General features: G+C 40.0%; 1 pseudogene; it reads right to left on the reverse strand.

Moving 5' to 3' along the window:
* Nucleotides 1-3709: 3709 nt before the first annotated feature.
* Nucleotides 3710-8404, reverse strand: LOC131913854 (malate dehydrogenase, mitochondrial-like; annotated as a pseudogene).
* Between the last annotated feature and the right edge of the window lie 774 nt (nt 8405-9178).

A 9178-nucleotide genomic window follows, 5' to 3' on the forward strand; every position in this document is an offset into this window, starting at 1 on the left:
GTGTCCCAAGTCTGTCCAATTGTTTAACTACATATGCTCCTCAGCCAATGTCCCATGTTCTTCCCTTCTATAATCTCAGAGTTACTGTTAGTATACTGAAGGCCATGGGTAGGACTTTAGGCCCTTATGCATCTCAGTTTAGGTCACATTGAAATAAATTGTTTTACCACCATTAATATCCTTGCAGTTTCAATGCTTCTCAGGTACAAATTCTGGATCTGGTTTGTGGAGACCTTTGGAGCCATACCACCTGAACTAGAATTCTGGAAATAACTATTTGTGAAGTTTGTAACCCTGGTTGCCAGGGTTACAAAGGAAAATAATGATTATAATATATCTAATTATAACACATATAATACATTGTAGTGATATTGTGTCCCTCAATATATTGTGCACCCTAAAAAACTTATCTGGGGTCAGAGAACAGGACAGCCACTAGACAGACATAGAGGCCAGAAAATGGTGGCACTCACACCTTTAATCCTAGCATTCCAGAGGCAGAGATTCATCTGGATCTTTGTGAGTTCAAAGCCACACTGGAAACATGCAGGCATGGTGGCACACCCCTTTAATCCAGGAAGTGATGGCAGGAAGCAGAAAGGTATATAAGTTGTGAAGACCAGGAACTAGGGCATTTAGGCTTTTAGCAGCAGTTCAGCTGAGATCCATTTGGATGAGGACACAGAAGCTTCCAGCTTGAAGAAACAAGATCGGCTGAGAAGTTGATGAGATGAGGCTGTGGCTTGTTCTGTTTCTCTGATCTTTCAGTGTTCACCCCAATATCTGGCTCTTGTGTTTTTTATTAATAAGACCTTTTAAGATTCGTGTTACAATACATTATAGTGCATATAATGTATTCATTACTTTTCTATTGTGACAAAACAGCATTAGTAAGGTAATTTATACAGGAAAGTATTTAATTGGGATTATGGTTCCAGAGAGTTAGAGTCCATGATTGCAGAACAAAGGCATGGCAGCATGGAGCAGCTGGGAGTTCACATCTCAAATCCTAAGCAGGAAATAGAGTGCACTGACTGAGCATAGGGGAGGCCTTTGAACCTCAAGCCCACCCCCAGTGACACAACTCCTCCAACAAAGTGTTAACTCCAAATCCTTCCCAAACAGCCACCAACTGGGGTGTCATAGATCCAAAACTTAGTGGGGACATCCCATTTAAACCATCACATTTTCTTTCAAGCAACTTAAAATCTGGAGTTGAGGGCGGCGGGAAAGAAAATATGTATACATTAAAAAAAAAAGCTAACCAATAGTGAAAAGCCAGTAAATGGAACACAATACACACAATTATAGCAGGTGGTTTGACCCACGCAGATATGAACTATAAAACAGATTTCTTTTCGTTCCTGAATTTCTTGAAAAAAAAAATCTCAAATTGGTGATTCAGTTAAAATATGGCACCTAGGGCAGTAGTTTCTGTTAAGGTTATCCTGAGGGTCATATCTAAGTGGCATAGATAACAAAAAAGACCATGCATATATTTGCATTTAGAGTGATATGATTTACATGCTTTTGCATATGCACGTGTGCTGTGCATAAAATTATGTTAACTGTATGATCTACCCTTACACACAATATTAAAGTTTAAGTAAGTAGGCCTGAGGGGGTCAATTCTTGCTTTTTCTTGCATTGACTCCTTCTTAACACATCCTCTGCCACCGATCTATCTATATTGTGGAAGAGGTAAAGAAAGGTGTATAAAAATAAGGCTACAGAGAGTTGAGTCCTGACAGGGGTTCATACCAGGTTTTTACTTGGAGAGCTCTGTATTTGCTTGATGAGGTTCCTTTGTTCTCACGAAATCAAATGTAGTTATGTGTTCTGTGTCAACAGAGGCTCAGCCAATAATTATCTAAAAATGAGTTTCTGCTATTAATAAAATAATTATTTCCATCTGTTTTTTTCCTCCTGCTGTCCTGTATCAGATACAAATTCCCTGAGGGGATGAATGTTAAGTGGCCATTGTTAATTGAAAACTTAGTATACTTGCTATTACAGGTCCTAAACACTTTCTATGTTTTGCTTGCCAGGCTGGAGGTCAAGTTCAGGTCCTCACACATGCAAGACAAGTACTCCTCTAGCTGAGCTCTACCTTTAGCTCCTATCATAACTCTATGTCTAAAAAATAATAATGACAAAGTTAGGAGCTATTTTCTCTACCCCCCCATCAGAGTTATAATGGAAAAATGAATTATCCAAAGCTCTACAACTAGTAAATAGTAGAGCAGAGACTATTAACCCATATTGGGTACCTATGGCAAAATACAGGTAAAGTATTACCTTCATATTTGGTGCCAATGGCAAGCTACCTGTTCAACTCCAGAGTTGTGCTGAGTGCTGCACATGAGTGAAGCAATTCTTTCCTGCCTTTAAACTGATCACCCTGTGGGCCTCTCTCATTCAGCAAACAATCGAACTGCTTTCCCACTCACAGAAGCCATAAACCCAGTGTGCCACCTTAGAATATTCCTACTTATCTACTCTCACACTGGAACCATCAAATGGTCCTCATGATTCTGTCTTCCAGTTAGTTCCCAGCTCTCTTCCCCAAAGATCCTACCATAGCATCTTTCGCTCACATCACCACAGGCAGTAGCTTTCTCCTTGTTCTTCCTGCCTCTGGAGACTGGGGAGAAGGACCCAACAGTGGCAGAAGACATCATGGACACCATTTGCTCCCAGAGGTTCATACAGGTGCTAGAACAATGACCTTTCCTGGATTTCTTAAAGAAATTCATGCATGAGATTCTTACAGGTGAAATTTGGGATTTTTCGATAAAGAGATGGTTTAAGAAGCTATAAAACATACGTGGGTATTGATAAAGAGGGGAAATTTCAAACTAAGAGCCATTTGATCTGGATAGACCTGTATTGTAAGAACCAGTAGACACAGACCACCTTGTGCACAGTTGTCATGTTACAGAAAGCTGACGGAGAGGACCTTCAGTCTGGAAAAGACACTTAGACCTTAGAAGCCCCAACAACTAACCTCAGATGCTTCCTGGAATTAATTTCTCATCATTCATGCCAACTTGGTTTCTTTCTTTCTTTTTTTTCACTCCCCAGTGTAAAATGCACTACCCATCATGAATTCTAGACATTTATAACCAACGTTTATTATGGATTGATTGTGTGTCATGGGACCATAAAATAAATAATACATGAGAGCTGGGATTGATAATTAGTAACACACAAGTAGACTCTTCATCTTTAAGGAGTTAAAAACATCAATCCTTGTGTGTGTGTGTGTGTGTGTGTGTGTGTGTGTGTGTGTGTGTGTGTGTGCAGGCATATTTGTGAGTATGCTTGTGCTTTGGGTGGTATCCCTCAGGAGCCATCCACCTTCCCAACCCTTCTTTTTGAGACAAGATCTCACATTTCGATCTGGGCCTCACAGCTTAGAACAGGCTGGTTGGTCTGCTAGCCCCAAGGATCCTCTTGTTTTCATTTTGCCAGTGCTGTGATCATAAGCTTAGACCACTGTACATGATTTTTTTTTATGATAGGTTCTGGGAATCAAACTCAGGTTGTCATTCTTGCACATACAGCAAGCACTTTATCAACTGAGACATCTCCCCAGCCCAGTCCTTCCATGTTCACAGCTTTCATAAGAACTTGTAACTTGGTTTTCATAACTACTCTCCCCATTTTACTGATGAGATTAAGTGAATACTGAGTGTATTAATGTGTATCACACTACCAATGAAGGTGAAATCCCAGGACTTCTGATGTCAAATTCTTGCTCTCGTATCATGCTGTTAAAGTGATGGGGGCAATGTATTGATTAACAGACTCAATGATTCACCAGTTAAGCAAATGCTTATTGAACATTTAGCCTTTTCTAAGCACTTGGGTATGTCAGGGAACAAAATAGATGAAGATCTCCGTTCTCTGGGCACTGATTTCTTGGCAAAGCCTTAATATGCTGCAAATCTCCCTTTGAAAGGAAGGCTTCTGGCTGGTGCTCAAGGTGGCTTTGGGATTCTTTCCTCTCAAGGAAAGTATCATTATTCTATGGCCTAACTCTTCCTAGGTCCTCACTAGGAAGAAGGTTGCTTGGACCACAAGTTTGAGGTTGGTCTTTTTTTTTACTACAGTCCATTGATTTGGCTGCCTATAGCAGTTATGACAAAATTATTTTGAGCACAAGACTGTTTGCATCTAATTAATTTAAATATACACACACACAATCATTGGAAAATTAAGTAGACAAAAACATTTTCACGCATCATAGGCATTTTGCAAACATATACAGTGTAACCTGTTAATTACCTTTTTCCTTCAGCAACCATTTATCTTTGTAATGCCTTGCCTAATAACTCAATGCTTCTTGCTTACATTTTAACTGCTTATTACTTACTTTCCCAAGCTGTTTCCAAAGGGATTGTTTTGTCCAAAATAAGAAGGAATACTGTAATAACACAGCACAATAAAAAAGCAAATTAGTGTTGGAGTTTAGATCAGAAAGCATTGCTGTGTGTTTCTAAAAATGATTATGATGACAATGTTTTCAATTTTGAATGAAATGCGTTTAGTAAGTAGATAGCAAGGAAAAATGAAATAATTGTGATTAGCATACATAGAGAAGCAGCAAAGAGCAAAACATCATCAAATTGGGCTCTCGCAGTCGGTATCTAGTAGAGATAGTTAGGGTAGTCCAATTGAGAGAGCAAACATAAGGTAAGGTCTTCAAATCTGGATCTTACATTCAGCAGAAATCAGCTGTGGGGAAGCTATGTTGAGCCAGGCATCATTCAGACATCTGGGTGAAGCAGAGTCCTTCCTCAGGTGAGACTTCCAAGTCATAGAACAAATAGCTGAAGATGGCAACCATTAAATCGCACACTCACAACATCCGTAGAAACCCAAGCGCTGGGGAGTTGAGAATGTCAGTGGGATTTCATGAGTAAGAAAGTCCCAGGAAGAGGATCCCCTCTGCCTTCTCCATGGATACACTTCCATGACTGAACTTCTGGCTTCTCATTCCCACTGCAGGCAATTTTACGTTAGAGTAAACAATAGTAACCTTGATTGGAGATAGTTTACCTTCCAGCTGTTCCAAGGACACTGTACTTTTAATGCCTTAGCTTTGTGCTCTTTTCTTTTCTCCTTGTTATGGATTTAGGGGGCCTACCTGCTTTAGGAGACAAGAAGAACCTCCCTGTTACCAGAGTCTGCTTTTAATAAGTTTAACCACTATAAGACATCTTTTCATTATAATGTTCATTACAAGCAGGAAAGATCACTACAATAGCTATAGAATACACTTAGGTAAAATGAAACAATGAACTATATTCTAATCAGTATCCTCTTCTAATCAGTATTCTCAGAAGCCCTTTAGAAGTTACGGAATAGAAATCCTTACTAGACTAGGCAACTGGAGCATGTTTGAAATGGCATCACTATTACCTAATCCTACATTTATACTAGCAATTATCATTTTGTCCTTTTACCTCATTCCCTGTGGAAAATCTGTGACAAAATTTATCCCTGTTCAAACCTCTACCTCCCTCTGCCCTCCTCTCTCTTCCTTCTGACCTTCATTGTCTGTTTAAAGTATTTCCATAGAACCCAGTTTCTTCCTTTTGTCTCCAAGCAACCACCCTAGGAAACTGCTGTGCTCCAGCTGTGCTGGGCCAAATTATTTGAAGTTTGTTATTTATTACATTTTTTACTCCCTACTTTGAAGATGTTTTAAATTTTGTTTCTTATTTTAAATTTATTTTAACCTATGAATACAAACATAAAATCTGAATATATGAGTGCAATACCATGTTATATTTCCATACGTTCATACATTGTGTAATGTTTAAATCAGGATAAACCTATTTATCCCTTTTAACATGCACATTTCTTTATGATGAAAATCTGCAAAATAGTTTCATCTAGGTTTTTGAAATATATTGTACATTATTGTGATGTACAGTTACCCAAATGTACAATATTTTATAGTATTTAAGTAAGCCCTATTTTTTTCTGATCTTCATGCCTTTGCGTAACATTCTTTTGTTCCTTCTGTAGAGAACCTTCCTTCTAGTCTTCCTAAACTTAAAGCCTCGTTCTTCATAGTCAAATAAGGAGTCATTTCTTCTTCACAGGAAATGGGTACTCTGCCCTAGACACCCTTCCCTATTCTCCTGGCCTAGGTAAAATGGTTTCTCTCCTTTGCCCTATTACCTAGCACTTCTTAGGGCCTAAATAAAATGGCTTCACTCTTGCTCCAGTAGTCAGCACTTCTGGCTTCTTTTCTTTGTCACTGACATGGCAAACCATAGAGAGGGGATAGATGCTATTTGTGAAGGTGATGAGGGGTGGGATTTGCCAGCCTCCATCTGCTTCTTGTTTCTTAGTACTCTTTACTCTTCTCTCTACAAAGACTTAAATGAAATTTTTACCCATATTACATTTGGTGTCTCAGCAAAACAAGAATAGAGTTTTCGGTGCTGACATTGTCTTTGATAACCCTGGGTGAATTTTTTGTTTGTTTGTTTGTTTGTTTGTTGATACTGTTGTTTGTGTCCTTCCTTCCTTCCTTCCTTCCTTCCTTCCTTCCTTCCTTCCTTCCTTCCTTCCTTCTTTCCTTCCTCCTTCCCTCCTTCTTTCCTCCCTCCCTCCTCTCTTCTTCCTCCTCTCTTCTTCCTCCTCCTCTTCTCTTCCTTCTCTTTCTTTCTTCTTCTTCTTCTTCTTCTTCTTCTTCTTCTTCTTCTTCTTCTTCTTCTTCTTCTTCTTCTTCTTCTTCTTCTAGATACAATGGTAGCAGATGGTGGTAAATGTCTGCTTACAACACCCCAAAGCAAGATATATGCTAGGCCTGCATTCACTCCTCACGGGATTCCTTAATCAATCCCCCTTCACACATTTTTTTTTTTTAAGTTACCAATTTAAACCGTCTACTCTCTTGTTATTTAGACTCATGTATGTCCCATGATAGCCAAGTGACTGACTTTTGTTCTATTATTGATATATGGATGGTATACATTCACCTGGGTCATCTATGCTAGCCTAAGACACATGTCTAATTTGATAATTCTTAGCAATGAGAATGTGTTCATATAGTACAGTTTGAGAAAACCTAGATGTCTGCTAATACCATGGAAATCAATTCATTTTATTTATACTAATTCACTGATGGAAAGAATACAGGAATAATTTTACTATACAACATAGTAACCTAGCCTCAAACATTTGCTTTTTATATCTTCTTTAATAATCTGATATTTCTTAACAGCTATCAAAAATGAAAAAAATTAAATTTACAACAACGAGTCCATTCTTTCTATGCAACATACTTTTTCCCTTTGGAACACAATTTGAGCACCTTTAAAGTGAGTCACGTGAATAAAGTAAATCTGTCCTACTTAAACACCATGACTGAAGCAACTTGGAGAAGATGAGCTTATTTGGCTTATGCTTCCAAAGCACTGTTCATCTTCAAAGGAAGTCAGGACAGGAATTCAAGCAGGGCAGGAACCTGGAGGCAGGAGCTGATTGCTCAGGGATGACCTTGGCAATCATTTTCTCCTCAAATGGAGTGATTTTGCCAGTGCCCAGGTTCTTCTCCAGGCCCCTTTCCCCCAACAACAAGGCTGTGATGAAGTAAGTGTACTCTGTCTCTTTGGACTGAACAAAATAACACTCAAAGACACCTTCCTTCCCATTTATGGCATCCACAGGGAGAAAACCAAAAAGGTTCCAGTGTAAGCCACGGACAGAGTGAAAGAACCTGCTCCAGCCTTGGCCTGACTTCCGTGCCAGACTCCTGGATCCTCCTGGTGAGTGAGGTCAGCTGGTCTTGGGGAAAGTCAACCTTGGGGGTACACTGAAAGATCAAGGGGATGATGGTCTTCCCAGCGTGGCCACCAATGACAGGCACATTGACTTGAGCAGGATCCAAACCCTTCAGCTCTGCCACAAATGCTTTCGCTCTGACAATGTCAAGGGTTGTCAACCGAAAATCTTGTTGGGGTTGTACATGCCGTGCTTCTTGAAAACTTCTGCTGTGATGGGGATGGTGGAATTAACTGGGTTGGCAATGATGTAGATCATGGCTTCAGGACAGTGCACAAGCGGCCATCAAGGTGGCCACAGTGGTAACTTTGGTGTTGAATAGTTCATCCCATGTCATTCCTGGCTTTCTGGACATTCCGGCTGGGATCACCACCATATTACAATCTTTCAGGCAGTCTGGCAACTGTTTATGTCTTAGGTAGCCTTTCACATTCACTCTGGTCTCAATGTGACTCAGATCCAGTGCCACACCAGGTGTGTGAGCAATATTGTAGAAGGTCAGGCATCTCACTAGGGGGCTGTTCTTCAGGAGGAGTGAAAGGGGCTGCCCAATGCCCCCAGAAGCTCCCACCACTGCTACTTGGGGCAGGCGGGGCATGGACCTACACACGAAGGAGCTAATAGAAAACAAATCTAATCTCAGTTCTTAGCTTGACGAGATCTAGACTCATCTGACAGACAGGAGACAGGCCCATCTTGATTGAGTTTACTGTGGTGGCAAGACCTATCCATTCTGTGGTTGGCACAGTCCTGGACAATTTGGGCTGAGTACAAGTATTCATTGTTCTCTGCTTCTTGAATGTGGGTGCAGTGTGACCAGTAGCTTCAAACCCCTGCTGCTGTGACTTCCACAACATTATGGGCTGTCTCCCTGAACTGCAAGCAAAACAAACCCTTTCCTCCTTGAGTTATTCTTTTCTTTTCCTTTTCTTTTCTTTTCTTTTCTTTTCTTTTCTTTTCTTTTCTTTTCTTTTCTTTTCTTTTCTTTTCTTTTCTCATGCATTAGCTAATAGCAACAGGAAAAGAAACTAAGACAGGAGATAAGAGCTGTCAGTGCAGTGAGAGAAGTTCAGACTAATCTCTTGTGACCTCAGATGGTAAAGCAAGGACATATGCGCAATTGTTCTGTAGGTAATGGCTTGATTTAAGAGAGGCAGCAATCTCTTCCAGTTAGAGATGACCAAAGCAGACTGGGTTTTTTTTTTGTTTTTGTTTTTTTTTTTTTTTTTTTTTGTTGTTGTTGTTTTGTTTGTTTGAGTGTGGGTTTCCTATACTGAAGGTCCAAACTCAGTCTAGTCTTCGCTTTCCTGGGACAGCAAAAGGGATTTGGTAGCTTCGGGGTTTCTCACTGGTCTCCCAGTGCTCACATGGA

This window comes from Peromyscus eremicus, chromosome 6 (assembly GCF_949786415.1).
Source record: "Peromyscus eremicus chromosome 6, PerEre_H2_v1, whole genome shotgun sequence".
NCBI lineage: Eukaryota > Metazoa > Chordata > Mammalia > Rodentia > Cricetidae > Peromyscus > Peromyscus eremicus.